Source organism: Macrobrachium nipponense, chromosome 1 (assembly GCF_015104395.2).
Source record: "Macrobrachium nipponense isolate FS-2020 chromosome 1, ASM1510439v2, whole genome shotgun sequence".
Classification (NCBI taxonomy): Eukaryota; Metazoa; Arthropoda; class Malacostraca; order Decapoda; family Palaemonidae; genus Macrobrachium; species Macrobrachium nipponense.
Window position 1 is genome coordinate 95675936 of NC_087200.1, and position 26954 is coordinate 95702889.

A 26954-nucleotide genomic window follows, 5' to 3' on the forward strand; every position below is an offset into this window, starting at 1 on the left:
ATTAAGTTGTGGACAAACTGATAATATTGTGTACAAAGAGGTTCTGTAGTAGGTATGTATAAAAATCGCCCTTATTTTAATATTGCTGAATAAATTGTACATATAAATTTTTCACTTCTGCGCCCCTACGATGGGTAAGTTTGCTAGTCACTACTTCTATGTTTGTACCATTACAACTTTTGAGCACTTTGTCTGAAGGTCTTATCACTAGGTTAGGCATCGTTTGTGCTACTCTTTCAGAAATAATCGTCACTTCAGCAGCTGTGTCTATTTGCATGGGTGTGAGTTTCCCATTTATTTCTATTTGAGCCATAAGATGTTCTTGTGCATCTTTGTTCACAGAATTAATGTGAAATACAAATTGTTCTACTTCTGTGGTCTTAGGTACTACACTTTCTTCATTTGAGCTAGAACCGTCAATTGAATTTATGGTTCTATTGATCTGTTTTGTGGTCTTTTGCTTAGCAAATTTACACTTGACTTGTTAAATGACCAAACTTCCTGCAGCTGTTGCACGTCTGACCTGATGCTGGGCACTTATACCAATCATTGCTATAATGATCTTGTTTACCACATCTATAGCACAATTTCTTTTGAGGTTTTTGTGTCCCTATGTGACTTTGACTTTTCTGTGAGTATGCATTAGGTTTACCCTTGTTATACTTGGATATACCTAGGCTGGGCTTACTCGTTTCATTTGTTTGCCCTTTCTTTGCTACATAATTTACCTGGCTACTGCTGTTATTATGAGTATTACCTACAATGACATTGGACTGGTAATTAGCTGTTTCTATTGCTCTTGCTATTTCCAGAACTTTTTCCAAGTTTAACTTCTTTTCTTGCAGCAACTTCTTTCTAAGCTCTTGCGAGACACCTTACTATATATAATTTGCTCTATTAACCTGTCTTCTAGATCTCCAAATTCACAAGTTGAAGCTAATTTCTTTAACCTAGTTACAAAAGAATCTATTGTCTCACCTGATTCCTGTGATGCTTCTATGAACTGATAACGTTCAAAGTATTTATTTGCTTGAGGAGCAAAATAATTTGTGAGCCCTTCAATTGCTTCCTGCAATGAATCAACTGTTAGATTCAAAGTATTGAATACTTCCAGAACTTCTAAACCTGCAGTATCAAGTAACAAAGCCTTCTGCTGCTTTTCGTTTAATTTCCCTAGTGCTTCTAGATAACTTGGAAGCTGCCTATCCACTTTTTCCATCTTGTACCCACTGATTTAGGATCATCACCGATGCTAAAGCTGTCTAACCTTTGGAAATCTATCGGCATTTTTGCTGTGATACTAAGAAGTTTAGTCTAGGCTAGGAATTTGGAAGTTTTTTTTTTTTCTACCTTGTAGGCTATACTTGCATAGACATACCTTGAGCACTTTTACTCTCTAAACCAACCCTTTTTATATTGTGTTGACGCTCCTGACTTGGCACAGCACTGCTTGGTTGCTGGTTTGAGTGTGATGAAGGCATCTAGGTAATTGAGATTCTTCGTTTTCGGATAGACTTCGTTCGACTGGGGTCGTCGTCTTCCGCTTCTTGACTATACTCTGTTTTTTTTTCATCTGTCCATCCGCCTGTGGTGTTTTTGTATGGTAACACTGCGTCCCGGGCTTTAGATAGTTACATTCAGCTTACATTCAACGATTATAATAATATCATATTTCGAATATTAACGGTGTAATTCGCATACAGTAAATTATTAAAACACTTTTCAGTTGCAAATGTACACCCAGATATTCTTTTATTTACCTAAAACTTACAAATAGTGTAACTATCTAAAGCCCGGGACGCAGTGTTACCATACAAAAACACCACAGGCGGATGGACAGATGGAAAAAAACAGAGTATAGGAGATTAGGCATAGGCTATAAGCTCCATTTGGCTGCTACGAGTTCGTCAGCTGCGTCGCCAATGTTTTGTCGTCATTATTTTGGGTCAGCTTTAGTTATATGACCCATACGACAATTTTTCACTTTTACTTGTAGGTAAAGGGAAAGATTGTTTTAGTATTGGAGATAATATTCCATTTCTCGTCGCCGAGGTTCTGGGATGAAGGGCGATAATGAAGCAATATTTTCTTGCTTGTGTTTATTGGCTAATCTACATTGCAGAAGGCGGGTAGTAATATACAAAAAACAAAAGGCGTATATAATAGAATCATAGCAAACATATGAGTATCGGAGCTCTATACTCAATAAAGAATCATATCCTGCATACATGAGGTAGAATTTATAAGATCGAAGTCTGTGTGTCGGACTCGGTCACTCGATACTGAACAATAATAATTGGTTATACTTTGTTGTCCAGATTCCGTTCGGAATCAATGCTATTTCAAAGGCCAAAAAGATATTGGTCTTGAGGATGAATACATTGATAGAATCCGAGATACTGATGAGGTTAAAGGTCTTTCAATTTTACACCTTGTAGACACGGTCTGCAGATTTTCTTTCATGTATCTTATTGGCTGTTAAGTCGTTAAGATGGCAATTAATTACACCTAGGCATTCAGATTAACATTTATAAAAATTATGCTGTCCTGTGGCAATAGAACTGTGCTAACATTTTACGGTGTCTTGGTCAATAAAAATATAATTTTGCAGTGTCCAATCTTTCTAAAGTTAACATAGTTATTGTTCATTTATCTCTGGTTTGAAGGTTTCATTTCAGACTAGATTGTACTATTATAAAGATATCTGAAATAAATGATGGCCCTCAAGTAGCAAGAACCCATGATGGCGTAAGAACAGCTTTATCTAGCAACAAGGATTACAAGAAGTAAAATCAAATAGGCTGCTAATCAAGTAAATGCTCAGTTTAAGGTATAACCTACCACTTACCTACATTCGAAGATACCGAGTAGAATGGCTGATGAAGCTCACAGGCTGAAGGTATCATCTTAGTACTGACTATTCACGGATACTTAACGTAGCTTCATATGAGCAAATGAGTTTAGTAAGCTGGAATGAGTAATGTTAACCTCTTTCCCCTAAGTAAATTCTAAAAACTTTGGACGGAACGGTTTTCCAACAGAAAACACAGAATTTCCTTTCCCGCAAATGCAGCTCCTCATATACATAAGCAGTCAGACCCTTTTGCAACTCGATGAAGTGTATCTGTTCACCATTCATTGTCGGAAAATCATGGACAAGAATTACGTACTGAGAAACAGTCTGTTGTTATAATCATAATAGTCTAAATGTCCACAGAGACCTGTATGGTGTTTCAGAGAATAATAGTCCTGATGTCATGTACGTATGTAGCCTATATATATATATATATTATATATATATATATATATTATATATATATATATATATATATATATATATTAATAATATATATATAATATATAGGCTACATACGTACATGACATCAGGACTATTATTCTCTGAACACCATACAGGTCTCTGTGGACATTTAGACTATTATGATTATAACCACAGACTGTGGTTATAATCATAATATATATATATATATATATATATATATATATATATATATATATATATATATATATATATATATATATATATATATATATATATATATATATATATATAATGTTCTCAATTATCCGTTCTTGTTAAATTGTCACTAGGATTTAAATATTTGAGTATTTATTTTACCCGAAAAAGCTGATTAATTTGCCAGAATTCCAAGATGACAACTGCTCATACCTATCTCGCAGTTTCATAATTCAGTTAAGCTATTCAGTTATGCCAGCGCCAGGAGCACCTGCACCAAGGGCGGGCTAAGAGTGACATTTCTTTGGCATGTTCAGTGCTGGTGAAATATTTACCAAGTTTCCAGCCACTGAATTTCAGCTCATGAATCAAACAAACGCCATAAGTTTCGTAGTTCCTCAAGGTGAAAGGAAGAAATAAATCCCCAATAGTAGGTCTAAGCTAGACGAACATTATTATGTAGTGTTTACCGCTAAAATCGAATAAAAGAAAATGAAGTCTAGCCTGTCAAAGAAAACGCACAATATTATATGGCTAACTACGCATAACATTCCGTCATTCATCAAAGGGAACTAGTTTTAATTATTTACTAAATAGGTAGATCTATATAACTATTCTGCGGCGAGCTGGACAAAGGCAATTGACGTTCGTCTATACAGTTTTACCTCCAGAACCAGAATTTAAAGTAATATTTTTTCGCCCGGCTGTAATTAACTTGTAATTGGTAATGCGGGGTTTTGGGTGGGGTAAATTACCTGGGAGAAGGTTGTAGCCCATTATCGTGGTATTCCTTGTTTCATGTGACATTTGGAACGTGAAATACAAGCGGATATAGATGATGAGTGAACAAAGAATGTAGTAGTTTCACAGGCAATTTTCAGCTACTACTACTACTACTACTATCGTGTATGCGCCGCCATGTTATAGCTTATAGGGGAGCGTTTGGTTCAGACACCGACTCCCAACTGAGAAAAGTGTTTTTTTTTTTTTTTTTTTTTTTTGTGGGGGGAGGGGTGGGGCCGCTTTTTGGGGGACAGACCGATGAGTATTTAGCCAATCATGTTACAATATTAATCGTACATTGCGGTCGGACCGAGTAAAGAATTTGGGGGTGATTCATACATTAAGCTACAAATGTCCTTTAATATCCAATTCGCTCTACCTCAGAATTAATATTTTCATATATATTAACCGAATGGGAATTATTTAGTTGAGAATAATTGTGTCCTCTCGTGGATTTGAACCAGCGCAGAGGAGATGTTAAAGGACATTTGTAGCTTATTTCTTCAGTCTATTATTTCTGTTCCCTTTCTCATAGTTTTTGCCTAATATGTGCATTGACGTGTTCTCAGTGATTTTACCCTACATCCCTATAGGTATCTTGCAGCATGATCTTACAATTGAGGACAGGCCCCTGAAGAATGCCTATATTTGGTGGGAGTAGAAGACGCTTTTCTCTCAGCGACGACAATTTGAAGGTTGTTTGGGGGTATTTCATACATGATCTATACATGATTTAAACAAGCCACTCCCTTCTTTTTCCATTATTTCCGTCCGTCAATTTCCGTTGCACCATTTCACAACACATTACTCACCTATAACAATTTCTCTGTTTTTATGTTACCTTACTCATTTCATCTGACATTTACATGCATATTATATTTGGTTTTATGTATTTACAAACATTTCAGTTTTGGTAATTTGCCATCTGTATTTCTTGATGGCCTATTTTTACTTTTCATATCATAACCTTTATTTTAGCTTTCCACCAAAGGGGGTTCAGGGGGGCAAAACCCCCGGGACAGGTAACGTGGCGTTCTAGGTTAATATAATAATCTTTATTTTAGGTTTCCTTTAATGGGGGTTCCAGGTGGGTGAGGTTAGGTCCTTCATAAACATTTTACCAATATATGGGTTCGGACAAATGGTACAATCCCAGACTAGGATTTAGGTACTTTTTTTTTATTAGTGATTTATATAATTGCTGGTTCCAGTAAATTTCTTGAAACATAATCATTAGACCTAGCAATTACATAGCTATCGCCCCAATTTATGCAATGATATTTTTCGCTCAGATGGATAAATAAGGCATTTCAAGTCTGGGCTGTTCTAACTAAATACATACACTGCTTTATTCATACATCTAAATCTTTGCTTGATTGACCAACAAAAAGAAGGACAATCCTTACTAGGAATTTTGTGAATGATGATGTTATTTGTTAAGGGACTATTCTTAATTAGGATACACTTAATGGTATTGTTATAAGAGAACACAACATCAACATTAAAAGATCTAAATATTGATTTTATGGCTTCAAATCCACGAAAGTACATTTTTAGAGGCTTCTTTTTCATTATTTACAACACTATAAAACTTTTTGTGAGCTTTTTGATAACATAAATCAGTTATATGAGGTGGGTAGCTGAAATAATTTCCTATCTTTGTTATGTATTCTATATCTTGGTCAAGATATTGTGGACTCACAATCCCCAAAGCACGTGAGAACATGGAAGAAAAAAATCTAAATTTTAATGTCAAGATGGTGGCCAGAATGAAAATGTATGTATGTTAAATTATTTGCAGGTTTCCTATAAATACTGAAATTACATTGGAAAGACTCTCTATGTAGTATTAATATATCTAGGAATGGGATGACATTGTTATTTTCAATTTCAACAGTTAATTTTATGGATGGCACTAAATTATTCAATTTTGACAATGAATCTTTTACATCGATACCAACAGGCAAGACTACTAAGGTGTCACCTACATATCTGAACCATGTCAAGGGAAGGTGTTGTCTTTCAAAAGATTCCATATATTAGTTTGAAAGGAGAGGTGATAAGCGGTTACCCATGGCTATACCAAATATTTGTTGATAATATTTTCAATTAAAAGTAAATCTGCAATCACAAATACACAACATAATCAATGAAATTATGTGCCTAACAGACATAGGTAATTCATGCAATACAAGTTAATTACTCAAATATTGTAGCACAGGGTCAATAGGGACTTTTATAAACAAGGAACATACATCAGAACTGACTAAGATATCACCAGAGTTTAATACAATGTTATTTAATTTTTCCACAAGATCAAGAGAATTCTGGATGTGTGAATTAGATACAGTTCCAAGTAATGGGGATAACAATTTAGTGGTATATTTAGATAGTTTATAAGCATTTGATCCTACAGTATTAATCATTGGCCGCATACGGTTGTTTTCCTTATGAGTTTTATGAATAACTGTAAAATGTCCCTCATTACCTTATTCATAACAAGATAAGTTGATTTCTGAATGTTTCAAGTTCTTTGCCAAATGGTGGATTCTTCACTGATAAAACAACAACATAATAGGATTAACCTTTCTAATGGAGTCTGGGATTCTGACCATTGTTATATGTTGCTACTTTCAAAACGAATATATCTTCTCCTTGACTGTATAAAATGTTAAATAGAGTTTTGCAATATTTTCAGATTCCTTAGCTAGTTTAGAGTTATAGGATGTCTTAAAATGTATGTTCAGATTCTTCATAACATAGTTTAAAAAGAATATATAACCTAGAATGAAAAGAGAGAGAGATTAACTCTGTCCTTTCGAAGCTCGAATTGTTTCCACTAATATGTCAACATCTCGAGATCTCTTATCTCGAGATCTCCGTTGTGTTTTGGAATCCTGTCATCACGTCTGATAGGGACTTTTGCTTCGATCGAGTAAGTCTTTGTTGAGCATACTACGTACATGACTCGTTTCATACTCGTACATCTTTGCCGAATAGCACATGCAGATCTCACGATTTTTCTGTAAAGTTACGTCATATTAGGAGCTTCTAGAAAGATTACATCATCTTTCTCATGGCCAAAACGTTTTGTGTGATATCCACTGTACAGTTTCTGTAAGGAAGAGAGTATTCATTCAGACTTAAATCCTCATAGTGTTTAGGTCTCTCTCTCTCTCTCTCTCTCTCTCTCTCTCTCTCTCTCTCTCTCTCTCCCACACCATACTTGATATTAAAGTAACGTAGCGATTTATACTTAGACATTGGTCACTTGTGAATTTTAGATTTTGGATTTCTTAGAGTTATTTAGTATTATTTGGTGTTTTTTGTGGAATCTGAACAAACATTGTACAAGTGTGTAATGGCGCCTTTTATTTTTATTTTTTGAAGTATTGTGAATTGTGTGGTGAAATTTTTTGTAACTAATAGTTACAGTGGTTTGAGTGAAACAGGTTTAGATTTTTACACATTGCAAATTTTTGTGTTTTGTGTTTATTTCATTTGAAGTGATTTTTTTTATTCTTTATGCATTATCCATTTTCTTATTGAAGTGTGTGTTTTTATCTTATTTGTGTGATTAGTGCTTTTTATAATTTTAGTGTTTTCCACATTTTTCTGTGTTTTCATTTGCATTCACAATTTAATCAACTTAGTTGTTTTCAATAATTAATCGTTGCACATTTAACTGAATTTAACACTTGTGAATTAATTTGCATTTACTCAGAATTCTTTTCAAGTTTTGTTGTTGTTTAGGACTTGTAAATTAATTTCAAAATTTTTATTATTTCCCAACACTTTGGAATTTTGATTGCATTAATTTTCTTGAATTTTGTGATAAATTAATTTTTATTTAATTTTACTTAATTATTTCAAGAATTAATTAAACTTTGCTTTGTTTTCAAGTAACAGTCATTTTCCATGATATTGTGATTTTCACTTATAAATTTTCAGTTTAATAATAAATTTTTTTATTTAAAATTTTTATAAGTATTTTCTTTTACACCATTATATTTATATGATTTGCTTAGTTAGAAATAGAGTGGTAACTGAGCTGTTTTCCTTCACTTTACGTGAAATCGGGAAATACTTAGACTTTTAATTAGTTTAATTACTTACAAGTTTACCTCACACCTGTTTTAATGAACTTAGTCTGATTTTCTACAATACTGGTAAGTTGTTTAAGGGATCACTGTTGCCTTTAGAGTATTCAGTCGTTTAGTTCCTGTGATGAAGGTTGAGGTGTCTGGCTGCTGTGAGGTAACAATTAATGAATGGTAAGTGTAGTAACCAGATACTTGGCAATTCGCCACACCATATGGACAATGTCTTCCTTAAGGCAACGATGAAGAGGATTAAGACAGTTAACAGAACTCACGGTGGTTCAGTGACGACCCCAGGTATCACGTGATGGTATTTCTCCCACTATATATTTCGCCAATGGCCTTTTATACTTGAAATATATATACACCCTTTAGGTTTTGGCATACATATAGTGACCGTGGATCCAAGAATCATTGAGATCCTCGAAAGCGCCTTGGACAAAGGCCAGGTTATTCTTTGGGAGACCCCAAGTATTTTCGCCAAGTGGTTGTCGTAGAGGTCACAAACAAATTTTGGGGCAGCCAGGTCAGTTGTGGCACTAACGAACATGTACAGGAGATTCATGGCTTCCAAGACGGCCGCTTTTTCAATCACAGTGGCAGGCCTGATGAGCTGCTGCTTGTTCAGACTAGTTCCTAGACTTTAAAATATGTCTTAAACAGAGATATACACTTTTATTATTATTATTATTATTATTATTATTATTATTATTATTATTAATCAGAAGATTTGCCCTATTCATAAAGAACAAGCCCACCATAGAGACCACGGACTTAAAATTGAAGCTTCCAAAGAATATTATGGCGTTCATTCCACAGCAGCAACAGCGGGTAATGGGAGACAGAAAGAGGAGATAGATAGTGAGTATACGCACAAAACGACTTCTTTTCCCCATGGATTAACTTTATGATCCTTTCATACATTTTCAGTGATCATGTAATCATTTCAGCAGCTGCAAATTTGTCCCTACAATTTTAAAGGAAAGCGTTAGAAATAATCCTTTTAAAGTGAGATGGTATATTTTGCTGCGTGTGAATATAGAAGTACAGAGAACTGGAAGGGCGTAAATCAAAGGAATTAGAGGAAGAGATTACAATCGCACTGAACCAGCGTTTATGACGATGTAGCGTCAAGGGAGAAAAAGATAGAAACACATGGCGAGGTATACTAAATTGGTGTAAAGACGTAAGGAGAACGTATAGAGAGAGAAGACGAACTAAGAAAACAGAATGATGGATTTAGAAACCTACATCCAGTTTCTTAGTGTGGTGTCGTAGTGAATGACCTGCCCGTCGATGATTCTGGTGACGTAGGCTTTGACGCGAGGCGTGGCAGGGATCTTCACGCCGTTTAGGCCTATCAGAAGTTTACATGGCTTAGCCTGACGGGGAGAGGGGAGAATTAGTTTAGTATCATCACCAAGAATTAAGTGCCTCATCTTGACCTTTTATCTCATTTTTCAAAAACTCCCATCTCACTGTCAAGGTGATCTATTTATTTACAGGAGGAATTTCGGCCGAAATTTGGTCTTAAATTTGACACCATTTACGGACAGTCTTGTCTTTTTCTCTTTGTCTTTGCACTTTTTGAAAGGTTTGGCCAACATTCAGGAGCTGAGCCCTACCTGGGTGAACCTAACTTTATTTTCCCGGAACTGGGGACCTATACCACCTATGGTTATTATTAAAGTTTGCATTTACATACTCAGATAGAATTTGCAGTTCAGTTTTTACTCTTAAGCAAATACAATTCTGTCTGCTCCTGGACATTTCGCCAACGGGCATTTGGCCGACGGGCATTTGATCAATGGGCATTTGACCGAAGAATATTTGGCTGAAAATGTAGTAGACGTACCTACATGTATGTTACACCCGCTATCGTTCTGTTAATTATCTTAACAGTTCGAAAACAATCGGCATTTACTTTGAGTTTATCATCTCAATTGTTGAATTGGGTAACTGCCATTTTCAGCCCAAACACTTTGAACCAGTCATGCTCAAACGAAACCAACTTTGTTTCTAACCTACTTCGACACTGATACAGTTGCTGTTCAGAAGTTTTAAAGGTAAGGCAGTTTCTCCGGTTTTATTTCTTAGTGACTGCTGCATATCTAAGTACTGTATTACTGTGTCATATATATATATATATATATATATATATATATATATATATATATATATATATATATATATATGTATATATATATATATATATATATATATATATATATGTATATATATATATATATATATAATATATATATATATATATATATATATTTATATATCATATATATATATATATATATATAGTATATATATATATAATATATATATATATATATATATTCCTTTTACCGCAAAAATGGCTGTTTACGACTGCGCATCAAGCATAGTTGTTTATGGTCACACAACGAACATATTGTTAACAGTTGCGAACTTTTCCCGCGTCGACACTTGTTATGACATAGCTACTAAAACAATCTCTCTCTTATCTTGATACAGCTCCTAAAATAATCTCTCTTGCCATAACACAACTGCTAAAAACAATCTTTTTTTTTCAAAAACGAGGCACGAAAACAGTGATAGAATCAAATACATTTGTTAACAATCATTTATAATCTTTATAATGTTACTGCCTGAGAGAGAGAGAGAGAGAGAGAGAGAGAGAGAGAGAGAGCTATATTTTAAGTGAAAATAACGCAATGCTTGGTAACTAAATGAAAGAATGGGCATTAGAGAAACATCGCGCATGTAGTAATCCCTTTTCAGGTTTTACTGAGCACACCATGCAATGGATTAAATGTATAGAAAACTAAGAGCTCCTTTGTTAAGTTAATGGATAAGCGCGGAAGCATAACGTTTGTGACGTCACAGTATTGCTCTTGTGTTGAATAGACCCAATCTATAATTCTGGTTTTGCCTGACGGAGGAATTGTCAATGTATACAATGGAAAGTTTGAACTCTGACAGCACGCTCGCATAATTTGAATGGCCTTAGAAGCTCAGTTAAACGATTAAAAAACCCTCATTCCTAAAGCCATTCGTGACTGAGATCAGATCATACACTAAAATCCAGAATGTTCTCAGCCCCTTTGTTAAGGAATTTTCAAGTCTTTGGCAGACAATGAGAACATTGAGATTATCAACAGTGAGATATTATCGGCCAAAACCAAGAGTGACTGATATTCTAAGCAGTTTAATCGAGGCATTGAACTGTTGTTTTCTTAAACACGAGTAAACAGATAATCAATCTTCAAAATTTATGATGGAATTACAGTGGCGCATAACACATGCAAGTTATATATATATATATATATATATATATATATATATATATATATATATATATATAGATATCTATATATATATATATATATATATATTGTAATATATATATATATATATATAATATATATATATATATATATATATAATATATATATATATATATATAATATACATATATATATATATATATATATATATATATATATATATATATATATATATATATATGTCTATCACATCACCTCGGAATTAATATATTTTCATATGTTTTTAACCGAGGGGGAATTTATTAAGCGATAATAGAATTGGCGATCGACAGGTGTGAACTAGCGACCTCTCAATTCCAGGACTGGCAGTGAAGCCTTAAACCACCCCGACACCGCAAGAGATATAAGTTCATGGCGTCTCCCACGTGAAATACCTTTCGTGCACAGGTATTTTTTGTTTTGGAGACTGCAAAAACACTACCACGCCACCAAGAACGAGATGGGTTGATGCAGACTCCAAAACAAAAAATACCTGTGCGTGAAAGGTATTTCAGGTGGCAGGCGGCATGAACTTATATCTCTTGCGGTGTCGGGGTGGTTTAAGGCTTCACTGCCAGTCCTGGAATTGAGAGGTCGCTGGTTCGCGCCTGTCGATCGCCAATTCTATTATCGCTTAATAAATTCCCCCTTGGTTAAACATAGATAAAATATATATTTAATTATCCGAAGGTAATAAGCGAATTAGAATTACTTAAAGGACATTTGTAGTTCGATATATGTATATGAATCACGGTAATGTGATAGACTTATATAATGACTACGTGCGGGCAAAAGCACTACCACGCCACCGAGAACGAGATGGGTTGATGCTATCTCCAAAACAAAAAATACCTGTGCGTGAAAGGTATTTCAGGTGGGAGGCGGCATGAACTTATATCTCTAGCGGTGTCGGGATGGTTTAAGGCTTCACTGTCCTGGAATTGAGAGGTCACTGGTTCACGCCTGTCGATCGCCAATTCTATTATCGCTTAATAAATTCCCCCTCGGTTAAACATGTATGAAAATATATTAATTCCGAGGTAGAGCGAATTAGATATTAAAGAACATTTGTAGTTCGATATATGTATATGAATCACGGTAATGTGATAGACTTATATAATGACTACGTGCGGGCAAAAGCACTACCACGCCACCGAGAACGAGATGGGTTGATACAGTCTCCAAAACAAAAAATACCTGTGCGTGAAAGGTATATTTCAGGTGGGAGGCGGCATTAACTTATATCTCTTGCGGTGTCAGGGTGGTTTAAGGCTTCACTGCCAGTCCTGGAATTGAGAGGTCGCTGGTTCGCGCCTTTCGATCGCCAATTCTATTATCGCTTAATAAATTCCCCCTCGGTTAAACATATATGAAAATATATTAATTCCGAGGTAGTGCTCTTGAGCACGTGATTCATTTATCCCAAATATCCACAGGTGAAAAATAAGAGGCGGGGTGTAGGTCCTGAATGGTTTCGACTTTATTTCCAAGCCATTAACGAAGGACTGATACATAGTATTAGAAGTCACAAAGATATATACTACAGAGACAGTACTGACGAACATACACACAATCGTTTGAGACTGCAGATCCACCCACATGGCAGGTGTCAGGGTAGGGGTGACTTTCAAAATTCATTTGGCTAAAATTCCCAATATATTCTCAAGGACACTACCGCCGTACCCAAATCTACACCTGACAGGTGTCAGGAAGGAGTAGGAAATCTCATTGGCACTACTGCCTGTGATGGTAATTGCTTCATAGCAAAGGAAGTTAAAGGAAAGGAGAACGCATTTTCGAAAAGTTCGGCAGCAAGGAGGCGTTAGCGCAGTGTGTTGGAGGTACCTGTTATCATGATGGTTCTAGAATCGTCGGGCGTGTTGTGGAGCGCAAAAAAGCGCCAACGTTACGTGAGAAACGCCACAATTTCTGATGCAATACCTCATCTAGATTCATCTAGGGAGTCCTAGTAAACTCGGGAGTCTGTGACGCTCGCCGTAGGCTCCGCCCCCAGAGTGCCGTATAAATGCGACGAACGAACTTTGGAGAGCAGTGATCGTAGAAGAGAGGAGTGATCGTAAGAGGAAGAGATCGTAAAAGAGAGAGATCACCAGTTAGTAAGAGCCACAGATCAGATTATCAGTGAGAGATCAGCAGCAGTGATCGTCAGAGAGAGACTAGAGACGAAGGAACCGACGAAGTATCAATCATCAGAAGAGTTGTTCGAGAGTTGGTGGGATATTGGTCTAGTCGTCTTCAGGTGTGGACGGCCGAGTTGTCTCTACGTTGAGCAGACTTTGGAGAAGAAAAGGGGGGATTTCCTGACTTACGAATAGACTATTTTCTGCAATACGGAGTCGAGAGGACGTCTGCAGTTGCCGCTCTACTTTTATGAAGCCACCTTTTTGCAGTGCGGCGCCAAACTGATTAGCAAGTATTCGAATTGGCTCACTGTTTCCCCCAGTTCATGCAGTGTAAGATTCTATCTGTTTATGTAAATAGGAGATACCATTCTGCATTTACCTTTGTTAGTAAGCTTGTAAATAAACCTTTGTTGTGTTAGTGTTTCTTTCTATATTCGTATACCCAGTTTCAACTGTTGGTGTTGAAATATATTTTTTTTTTATCATTTCATATCGAACCTAAAGTTGAACCTCTCAGAGGCCGTAACATTGTGTCGACCTTTTCCAGGATATTTCGACACCGTAACATTGTCTCTGAGACCTCAGGATCCGTAAAACTGCCCCCTGACTACGTTTGCAGATATAATAATCCTATTTTCTTACGTCTCTACTGCCTACCTTAAAATTTTAACAACTTACAAATTTCTTTTGATATTAAAGGATCAAGTTTATCCATTCCTTGACTGATGTTCATATTATTGTTGTAACTTTTTTTTATAAAGCTAGATTCAACTATATTCCTCTCCAATGAATTATTAGAATACACAATCCTTTTTGGCCCTTCCCAGTTAATAGCATGATTGTTATCACTAACATGAACAAAAATACCACTATTTACCTGTGCATATCTCACACATTTTTTATGTTGTTCTATTCTCTTTACCAGTGCTTTACCCGTTTGGCCAACGTAAGAGTTGTCACCAGACTTACATGGAATTTTATATACACATTCTTTAGTATTGTCCGGGGAGTTCTTGGTAAGTACATGTTTCATTGTTTTATTGTTTTTAAAAGCGACATTAACAAGAATATTTTTCAGGAGATGAGGGATATTTTCATACTATTGTATCACAATAAGTTAGTGCAAGCAAATTTTTGTGTTGTTAGGTTCTTTTTGGCTTTGATACATGGTCTCATTTTGCCGCATCTAATGTATTGTTTAGTACACTGTCAGGACATTTCAGTTTCTTGCCTGTATTCCGAATCTTATCTATTTCGTCATCTACATATTCTGGGCTACATACCCGTAATGTTCTTAGAAAATAGATACAAATGTAGGGCTGATGCCTTTGTAAAATAAGGCGCCCTGTGAGGTTATTTAGACCTGCGATAATTTACGCTAAGGTCCGTTTGTTATGACTTTCCATTCTCATTGGAGTGTCTTGGATTTTGATGATAATTTCTAAGTCAGTATCTTCTTTTGGTATGAAGGCGGAGAGGTTTCAAACTCATGATGATAATTTCTAAGTTCATTCAGTATCTTCTTTCTGATGTGAGGTTTCTAGTTGAAACACAGAGTACAAAAATAACTGTAGTATTCTCATTCAAGTCTGACTACAATCTGGTTTACAAATCATAAAGTGAGCAAACAGTAGCTCGAACATACGAGCATACACACATGACATAGATTACAATTCATATAGGCCGCCTGGGTTATAGGTCACTGTGGTTGTCTCAAGCACGAAGCTTTGACAACCGTTTACAAAACAGTAGATTTGATGACCACAGATGACGGCAAACTAGACACTGACTGATACAACACGTCATCTTAGCCTACTTTATCTTATCTGGTCTGATCACATTCCTGCAAGCAACTGGTTGACCTCTTGGGTTATTGGTTTTAATTAATCATAGTTTTAGTTTTTTTATTGGGAATAACATTCCATAATCTTATATTTTGTAACACTTACACAAATGCTCGGTCAGCTACAAAACCAATCACTGAATATTACTCAAGCTTGACTTGCATTGGACTTATAGGAGTGTGATACAGACACTATGGTGAATATATAGATATATAGAAAATACTTATAAGTAAAAAAAATTCATGGTGTACACAAATACAGATTCATTTAATAAGATATGAGACATATGCATATGATAATATTCGTAAATAATAATGATCACGTGATATATAATGATACAGTTTTACATTTCAACTCATGAAGATACATATGCTACAGAAAATACTAATGTACTCCTGATAATTGCATAACATAAAGATTTAAATAATAAAAATCATATTTTAACTGATAAAAATCATATATGAAGTGATAAAGATCATATATGAAGTGATAAAGATCATATATTAACTGATATACTAACTGATATATTAACTGATATACTAACTGATATATTAACTGATATACCAACTGATGTATTAACTGATATATTAACTGATATACCAACTGCAGTCATTGGTAAGATACAAGGTAACAGATTGATTATAGGCTACCTGATTTATTTATACATATATATATATATATATATATATATATATATATATATATATATATATATTGATTCATATAATTATGATCAATATATGTGCACTTAACACAAATGATTAACATAAATTACTAATCTAAGTGATTAATCTAGGTGCACTCTAAATAGATTCCTAGTACGTACACGCACAGATATATATTGATTCATTGATTAACTTCTATATTCTTCAAATAAGCATGCTTAGATATATAATGATTGTGATACTTTATGGATTCTGTTATTTACTGATACTTTAGCTATGATACTTATATAGATATTGATCCTTTACTGATACTTTATATATGGAATACATAGCCAAGGATATACCCACTGCACATTTAACTAGCGTTACGAACAACTTTTCGCCCATTACACAGTTCCAGACAACCACCTAGAGCCAAATGAAATGGCCAATTCCAAATGGTTAAAAACAAGAGCAAATTGCCTGGGCAGGGTCCGACATTCTATTTTGCGCCCATACTTGTTCTCTGCATCCTATGCCATACGAATACGATCGCGATGAATAAAATCATCCCCAGCACGAGTCCTGCACCAGCAATTGTAGAGTTGAATACCCTCCTTGGTCGTAATTGTCGGAAGTATGTCCCTTTGTAGTCAATTCCAACAGTCGCTGGACCATTCCGCATTAAAACGAAATTAATGCTGGGATACGGGTGACAGTCCAGGAAGTCCATGAAATAAACTTGTTCACTTATGATGGTGCTTATTCCCTTCACATTGTAGGCGGTCATTACTCCACTGCAGTTGTCCGCAGTGACGAATGGGTTTTGAAGTTGTAGACGATCTGTCCGGGCATGCGATGTGAAACTCTCCTACTGCAGGGTGTAACCAGGTTCCGTTAACCAGCCTGTAAGTGAAATTATACTTGTCACAAGGGCAAAGTAAATTCAGACAACATCCAAATATGGGAGGGAGAAAGCCGTTAAGGACTAGACTTAACCCACATGAATTCGCTGATATTCTATGGAATTCAAAAGAGTCAGCTGTACAAACTTTTTTATCCATGGCATTATAACAATGAGTGAACCTATCCAGGTCTCTGACGACCGTAAAAATATCCATATTAACAGATATCAATACAAATCCCAAAGAAAATTCTATATTACTGGTAGTAAGTTACTAGACAAAGAAGTGGGAAACGGAGCTATTTGTAAGATTGCCAGGCAGCCTAAGAGTCAAAGAGAATATTAATCATGATTCTGTTATTCGCTACGCTTACTGAATTCAAGCTGTGATAAAATCCGATCCTATATGCCCCTAACAAAAGGTTCATATTCAAGTTTCTATCACGCATCCTCTGAGGTTAATTTTTAAAACTTTAATAGGCAGGAGATGCAACAAAAGAACCCACTATGTAACTAATTTCTATATAAACTTTGGGTTTTTCAAGAAAATGTGATCTACTTGATTTGTAATATGCTAGTGTTGCAAGTAAATATTTCATATCCATGACCTGATACTTCTAAAATGTCCGTTTACCAATGTCATAAGCTGATTTATTGACTCTAATTGTCTATGAAGTTCAGAAAAAATTAATTCATTTTGATGTTATAGAAATTCTATTCGCTTATTTGTTCATTAATTTTTAAAACGATTTGTAATTCTCTAAATAAGCTTGCATTGATCACCACGGATAAGAATAGGTTATGGCTATGTATGTTACCGTGACCTATGAACCACATGTGAAGTTCATGAGCTTAGCATTCCACTCCAGCTTGCTTGTTTTGCAAGCACAAGACAACACACAACTACAGATGAAGCCTGTGCAAGCAGATTATTGAGGTTAAAAGGAACAGTGATGCATGTGCGATCTATACGATGATTCAGCAACACGCGCTAGGCAGGAGACTACGCTCAAGCCAGCATAAAGAGTTACGTTACTCACTGTAATAAATACAACTTTAGTACTTTAAAATGATAGCCATGTATAAATTGGGTATTTTTTGTTTTAATACTCCACCCACAAGAGAAGAATGTCTGAAAAAAACTACCAAAATTGAACAATATAATATTAGTTTCATGTTGGAAACCTGCAAGATTGTAAAATATATGTAATTACTTATGTTAAATTAGATATTCCTTATTCAAAACTAATGAAAAAGGTTTCCATACGAATTTTATATATATTATTTACCCCGTAAGATCCATACAGGATTATTGACATAGATATACATTTTCACTTCTAGACTTCCTGACTTTAAATTTTTTTTTTTCATTGACTATGAATATAAACCATCGGAACAGACAGTATGCCAGTATGTTTTGATATGTGTTTGAATTTTTAGCTTATTTGTCGTTAATATCCCTAGAATACTGAATGGGCTACTAAACTTAGGCATTAAGTTAGAGTTCAAACCTTTACGCATATATATTTGGATATTTTATAAACACCTACTGCATATGGTTACGTTTTGTTTATTGATTTTATCGTGATTCCTTTTCATTATAATTGTAACCCTTCCAACTTCTTACAGAGTATATTATATCGACTGGTACTTGTATCCATACTTCTTCATATTTGATAAATTAATGGTTGGCCTGAATATGTGGAAAAGTATTCTAGCAGGCATACCGTATAAGGCTACTTGCGGTAACATTCCTATAGATACATGATATGAATGATAAAAATATTTAAAACCACGAGAATCGCTATAATCCAGTTCGGATCCAATATCCCGAGTGTAACTCGTAGGACATTGACACTTTCTTATTTATCCGTTCTACCAAACCGATTGACTCTGGGTGATAAAATATGGTATTGATTTTCTTAATGCAAAGGAATTCACACAACGAGTTAAGGAAATTATTATTAATTTACACCACCCGAGTCAGAGATTATCATGTGTTGAATTCCGTGTTTACTGATGTAGCACTCATAAATATTCCTAGCACACTCAATTGCGGTGTTTGTCTTTTAGTGCTATTAATTCTATATAACGTGTCAAGGCAACTATTAACACTAAGAGGTGTTTATTTCCTCTGTCAGACTCGTAAAACTCTGTTAATAAATCTACGTTTACTCTTTCAAAGGATTGATTTGGCACGGGATAGGCCCCTAAACTGACAGGTGTCTTAGTGTGTACCTTGTTTTCATGACACATGTGACAATTAGTTATGTGCTTAAACAGTGCTTTTTATATCTGTGACATAATAGAGAACCCTGGATGACCATGTAATGGATTGGAATGCAACCAGTTTGGGACGATTGGTATGAAAGAGATTATTTCTACTACCTGGTCGTTAGTCACCTACTGTGTTCCTCGGGTTTTCCTCGTCACGGACCTACATATAATATTACCTTTGATTACATAATTCTGCCACACATACTTTAAATATATTTTTGCTTTAGGATTTCCGTTCGAAGCATTTATTGTTTTGCTTAGTTGCTGACCCTTGCTTTGTTCAGTTTGTAACAGTTCAGCGCTCCAACCCAGGTCTTCAGTGTTAACGATCTCTTGGGTTAATGAATTTTCTTGGGCTTTAGTTTACATGAATAAAAAGCTATAGGAAAGAACTGTTTATCATATTGCTGAAGTAGTACCCCTCTTACCCCTTGGTCTGAGGCGTCTGTTACAATAAAAAGAAAATTCCTTATTAAAATCAGGGAATTTTAAGATAGGTGAACTGCATAATTCCACTTTAAAAATATCGAACGCCTGTTGATGCTTTTCCGACCATAGTAAATCTACACCTTTTTTCGTAAGATCTGTTAAAGAGCTGCTGTGATTGACGAGTTACATATAAACTTACGATAGTAATACCCACTACAGAGCAAAAGTTCTGTACCGGAAAGTTACGAATAGCCGACACCTCACCATGGACCACTTTAAGACCTTGACTAGACACATAAAACCTCAGTAAACATGTTCGGTTTTTAAAACTCACATTTAGATATTTTACTCTGAGATTATTTTGTCTTAGTCTCTTTACCACTAGCTCTAGTTTATGCGAATGTACTTCTAAGGTATTAAAAAAGATTACAAGACCAACCATATAGGCATGTAGGGTATCCCCTAAAAAAGTCTCCAAATACTATATTAATCATTCTGGTGAATGTAATTGGGGCGTAACGTAAACTGGAGGCATACGTAAAAATTGATAATGTCCACTGAGTGTGCTGAAGGCGGTGTATGAGGTACACTCACATAGCTTATGGTATCTGGTGAAAGCCTTTAAGTAAGTCCAAGCTGGTGAAAAATTTATACTGACCTAACAAAGATAAGATATCGTTGGTACATGGCACTGGAAAACGATGGGGAATTGTTTCCTTGTTTAAGCGACAGAAATCTACTCAGATACGCCAAGTCCGATCTTTTTAGGCATGACGTTTAAGGGAAAAATTATATGGGCTATTTGATTTCCTAATGACTCCTATTACTACATTTTTTCAACTTCATCATTTATCTCTATTTTAATATTTCATAGGAAGTCTATACAAAGGTACGTATATAGCTTTATGTTTGTCCTTAGACCGTATTTTGTGTTCAATGACATCCGTTTTCCCCCAGAGATCACTCGCAAGTGGAGAAACATCCTGGTATTCAGATAAAAGATAAAAAAATTTCTGCCGAATCACCTCTGCTTGAATGACTACGGATATTACTTTAGATAGAGTATAAGAGGGATTCATCTACGACTGGTTGGGCGTGATTAAATTTAGCAACAGTAAAAAATGCGATATTGATAACTTCCTTATCCACAATATATATATAGGTTTTGTGGATTACTAGTTGGTATTCGGATCGTTACAGACTTCAATATTAACTTGTTGCTGTGAGTCAACAGTGTATAGTGTTTTGTTCGCGGAAATCCGTTATATTTCAGAGGGTCAGGAAGGGATTAAAATTAAAAGTCTTTTTACACGCACTAAGACCTTCGAGGGTGCATGCGTCTCGAGATTTTGCGTGCAAATTGCAACTGCGGGTGTGGGAGAATTATGTTGGGTTGCTTGAACAATGTCACGATTTATGAGACAAGTGATTGGTTCCTCTATAGAAGTTATTATTTGATTAACTGTCTCTTTTTGTCCAAAACGGATTTTAATGTGTTAGAAGGTTTATAGAATTTTCCTTTGATAAACACGCCTTATTTGGCAGGAGGTAGGATAATGTTTTGTATACCCATAGATGGATATCTTAAAATTACACTAGATACAGATCAATTTTTTTTTTTTGTATAACTATAGAAGTATCTGTAAGCGTGCGCTTATCCGCCCTGTACTGAAACTAAGTTACACTACGACAATTAACTCTTTATTGCCAATTACTGAACCATACTCCGGACTTCTCAATAGGGAAGTTCGAACAACAAACGGCGAGTCCGTAAATATAAGATATTACGTGGACTAAAGCAATAAAAACAATGTAAATGGCTTATATTCTAATTTTACGGCACGTACAGTTGGGCTTAATCCACCACTACTTATAATAACTTTTAATATTAAAACTACGGGAACCTACTCTGATTACTTGATACAGTCGTGTGATTCATAGGAAAATGCCTTTTTAATTCAAAAAGGTATTGGCATGAATGATCCAACATCTCTCCCCCCCTCCACTAGAGTCGCTTATGTGGAATGTGCTTTGCTTTCAACACTCGGCAGATTTTGACTGACCCTGACCGTTTTACTAGATGACACAGTAACCAAGTTTGCTGGAGCATGATTTTTTTGTTTCTGATTTTTAGCAGATTTACTGTTTACCTGTTTCTTTTTATAATAATTAGGATTCTTCTCTTTATTATTATCGACAACGTTTTGTGTGTTTTTAGCATTATGTTGCTGTTGGTTACTTATAAAGCAACGAACGTAAGAATGACTTGAACTATTATGAATTGAGCGATTACTATTAAAACAAGTTATCTCTACTGCGTTATTATTAACTATATGTACTTGCTGTGGTTTACTTTCATTCTTTGCTAAAATTTGAAATAGTGAGGGATCCAGGTCAGCGCATTTAGACATATTTTTTTTAATTTGTTTATATGAATGTTAAGTATGTTAACCTAATGAAAGTTTTTCACAGACATGTTATTCCTTGCAATCCAGCAGTATTTTTTTTTTTAAGTTAAGTTGAGTCATAGAGATTCGATTTTTTACGCATATAACTAAAAAAACTGAAGGCTAAAACTGCCATCGGGACCTTGCAAAGGAGCCTTTATTGTCCTGACCCGAAATAGTGTTACCTCTAATTTATCCAGATTTGTACAGGTGTTCCACTTGTTTTTGTGTGTTTTCTTATCACTATGTTGCTTAACGACCCTATCCATACATCTGTATAAATACAGACATCCACTGCGTAAACACATATTCGATGTTTAATATGATTTGTTACGTACAGAATTAATAATCACCCAAAATGATAAGATTAACACAGTATATGATTATGATATTTCAGGAGAACTTCTGGAAACAGAAACTCAAAGATGAAAACTCGCAGTAGCGAAGTCACAATGATGTAGATAATTTCTGTAAAAAAGTAAGATTAAGAGTGTCTCGTAACTTCAGCCACAGGAATAACGAAATTCGACCTGCAAAGGAAACACTCAAAGTTACTCCAGATGAATAAAAAAGATTGTACTTAGCTTGATTTTGTGGGAAGTCACGGCGTTTCGATAACGACACGGCCTTGGCCCTCCTTCTCTGTTTAGCGGATGACCCTGGTTTTCAGCTTGAGTTTCCCCTGTGTGCGTTGTTTGTTTGTTGGATGATTCGTGTCCTTGAAGATCCAATGCTGCAGACGCGTCCGGTTTGTTTCTTGAAGTGCTGGAAATGCTCAATAACGATGATGCCTTCTTGACTAATTCTAAATGAGAGACATCTCTTACGGTTAGGACGAAGCTTGCATTGCCATAGGAAGCAGACACGTCTGGTTTGTTTCTTGAAGATATGCACTGCTGAAGACGCTCACTAAACGATGATACAGTTTCTTGAATGATTCTTGATGTAAGCCATATCTTACGTTGACATAAGAGACACTAAGTTGCTTGAAGAATCTCTTGCTTTCGCCGTCGTTGACTTCTGATATGATACATTATTCGTTATTCTTCGGATGATGTTGAAGAGTTGTCGCTGGAGGCTGCCACCAATATGTAGGGCTGATGCCTTTGTAAAATAAGGTGCCCTGTGAGGTTATTTAGACCTGCGATAATTTACACTAAGGTCGGTTTGTTATGACTTTCCATACTCATTGGAGTGTCTTGGATTTTGATGATAATTTCTAAGTCAGTATCTTCTTTGGGTATGAAGGCGGAGATGTTTCAAACTCATGATGATAATTTCTAAGTTCATTCAGTATCTTCTTTCTGATGTGAGGTTTCTAGTTGAAACACAGAGTACAAAAATAACTGTATTCTCGAAGGCTACATTGTGAAGATCAGATAAAATTGACAGGTCTGCCAATGATGATGGCTAATTCAAGTCTGACTACAATCTGGTTTACAAATCATAAAGTGAGCAAACAGTAGCTCGAACATACGAACATACACACAGAAGACATAGATTACAAGTCATATAGGCCGCCTGGGTAATAGGTCACTGTGGTTGTCTCAAGCACGAAGCTTTGACAACCATTTACAAAACAGTAGATTTGATGACCCCAGATGACGGCAAACTAGACACTGACTGATACAACACGTCATCTTAGCCTACTTTATCTTATCTGGTCTGATCACATTCCTGCAAGCAACTGGTTGACCTCTTGGGTCATTGGTTTTAATTAATCATAGTTTTAGTTTTTATATATGGAATAATATTCCATATTTTTATATTATGTAACACTTACACAAACACTGATTTTTTAATCTTGTTGCTTTGTCCCGAATAGAAATGCACATAGAAAGAAATATTAGCAGGTTTTCTGTAAACACTATATTTAAACCCATTACTATTTCTCCTTATGAGGACATTCAGAAAGGGTAGGCATCCATCATTTTCCAATTCCATAGTAAATTTAATTGATGGTATTAATTTATTTAACCTGGCAAAAAAGTTATTTACATCTTCGTACCCTGGCCATACACAAATTATTTCTTCAACATATCTGAACCAAACTACATTGCGTGGAATTAGGCTGTTTAATAATTTCTTTAAAAAAAAATCCATATATAAGTTACTTGTATAGCACTGGGGACAGAGGCTTTCCCATTGCCATACCAAAATTTTGTGAGTCAAATTTTCCATTAAATTCAAATTTACATTCTTTCACACATAATTTAATCAGTTCAATTAACGTGCTTTTAGAAAAAGGGATATGCAACTGTGTTTTTTCAAATGATTCAGATAAAAATTCCAGTAAATCATCTATTGGTACCTTTGTGAATAGTGATACTACGTCAAAACTCACAAGTTTCGATTGACTATTAACATTTACACTTATCTAGTTTATTTAGCAAGTCCACATTATTCTTGATATTGGCATTTGAGATGGTACTACCTACCAAAGGGTTAAGGATATCCAATAAGTACTTCGCTAGTTTGTAAGATACTGTGACGTCCCAGTATTAGTCCCCCGCCCGCCGCCTGAGTTGAATAGAACAGACCCTATCTGGTTTTGCCCGACGCCGCGAGAAGTGGTCCCAAGTATTTTGAAAGAACACCCGTTGCATCGACCTCAATTCCAGGGCTGAGAACTAGATAGATGGGCCCATGTCCAAAAATAGCCGAATGTAGATAAGACCATCACTGAACTAGAAATTTATCTCTGTATCAGTGCTATAATGGCCAATGTCGTCCGTTGGTTCAGGGAGCTACACTAGCGCTCTATTCTTGCCAATAATTGTCCCCCCCCCCCCAAAAGGGTTTCATCTAGTAGTGGTTGAAAAAAAACGGCCAAGAATTGTTTCAAAACTGCAAAAAAAAACGATCAAATTTAGGTCAAAATTAAAAAATAAAGCCCAACGACTGGTGAAAATCGCAAAGGAACTTTTTTTTTTGTCACCTATTTTGGTAAAAAAAAAATAAACGGCCAAAATTAGGTCAAATTAAAAAAAACTCTTAATAACCTCAGAGTAATGGTAAAAAATTATAACAATCAATTTAGATTTAAGAAGAAAGGAAAAAGGACGACCACCCATGTGGATTCTCCCACAGCTTGAAGAGGGACCAAGGAAAATTCCACCCAAAAAGTTGAAGGACTTGATGGATCTCCTTCCGCTTATTTCTGCAGGAAGCAGACATTTTTACAGAAGCCTGCAGGCAGCAGAAGATGCTTCAGATGATGTTTATTTAGATGATGAACCCGGTGTGTGTGTTTTGACTGATGTCATAATGACTATGGATCATTACTTTTCTATTGAACTCAATATGTCAAATTTTGATTACTGTACTTGTTTGCTAATGAATCAATCTTGTTTTTTTCACTTTTCTTTAGCCATTGATTCAGGATGTTTTCTTTAATTCCAAACAAGAATGTTACTGATATTGTAATATATATACTAGATACTAGAAAAATATAGCATTAGTTCAAAATGTAAAAAAAAAAAAAAATCTCTATATATGCAATTTTTTTTCAAAATTTACAGCAAATATAATTTTCAAAGTATGGACTAATATTTTTTTTTCTTTAAAATGCACAACAATAATGCAACGCCTTGAATAGGAAATAACAGGTTATAAGGTAAGCAATTACCGAAAAAAAAGCTTTCGTTTGCTTTAATAAAAGAAGCAATATTTGAAACGTTTTTTTATGACATTGGCCCTTCTAGTTCTCAGCCCTTGAATAAAAAGTTTGAACTCTGAGAGCTCCTAATGGTTTTGCGTTGATGAATAACTAAGGAATAAAAGGTGTCCTGGCACGAGTTTTCATTGTCTTCACAGGAGTGGACGAGCACGCTCGCCTAAGGAATGGTTTCAGAAACTTTCGTTTGGCATAGCAGAATACAGTTCAGTTTCTTCGGCCAATCAGAAGGCGAGATAGAATACAATTCAATTTCTTGGCCAATCAGAAGGCGAGATAGAATGCAATTCAATTTCTTGGTGTGCTTGATAAAACCTGTAAAGGGATTACTACATGCGCGATGTTTCTCTAATAGCCATTTCTTTCATTTAGTGACCAAGCATTCCGTTATTTTCACTTAAAATATAGCTTTCTTTCACGTTTATTCTCTACTTATTCATTTCCTTCCCTATATACTGGTTTGGCATATGCTCAAGTCCAAATTTATAACATGACAGCTTGCTCTCTCTCTCTCTCTCTCTCTCTCTCTCTCTCTCTCTCTCTCTCTCATGCAGTAATATTATAAAGATTATAAATAATTGTTAACAAATGTATTTGATTCTATCACTGTTATCGTACCTCGTTTTGAAAAAAAGATTGTATTTAGCAGTTGTGTTATGGCAAGAGAGAGATTGTTTTAGGAGCTGTATCAAGAGAAAAATTGTTTTAGTAGCTATGTCATAACGACAGAGAGATTGTTTTAGTAGCTGTCATAACAAGAGAGTGATTGTTTTAGTAACTATGTCATAGAAAGAGAGATTGTTTTAGGAGAATAGCCACTCTCGAAGGTTCTGTCACACTTTTCAGATAATTTCGTTCAGCAATAGATTTTTTTTCTTATTAAAATGATAAAAACCAAACTTTCCCACCAGCAT

At 35.3% G+C, this 26954-nt stretch overlaps 1 protein-coding gene across 5 annotated transcripts in view; it reads left to right on the plus strand.

The window, feature by feature from the left end:
* Positions 1–26954, plus strand: part of LOC135219491 (uncharacterized) — a 79287-nt gene that overhangs the window by 43237 nt on the left and 9096 nt on the right. Inside the window, exon 1 of one of the 5 annotated variants that reach the window (XR_010315449.1) lies at positions 14756–14835. The exons of the other annotated variants lie outside the window; for them this stretch is intronic. The gene's annotated coding sequence lies outside the window, so the exon portion shown is untranslated. Of the gene's footprint in view, positions 1–14755; positions 14836–26954 lie in introns of those variants that run through there. 5 annotated transcript variants of the gene reach the window in all.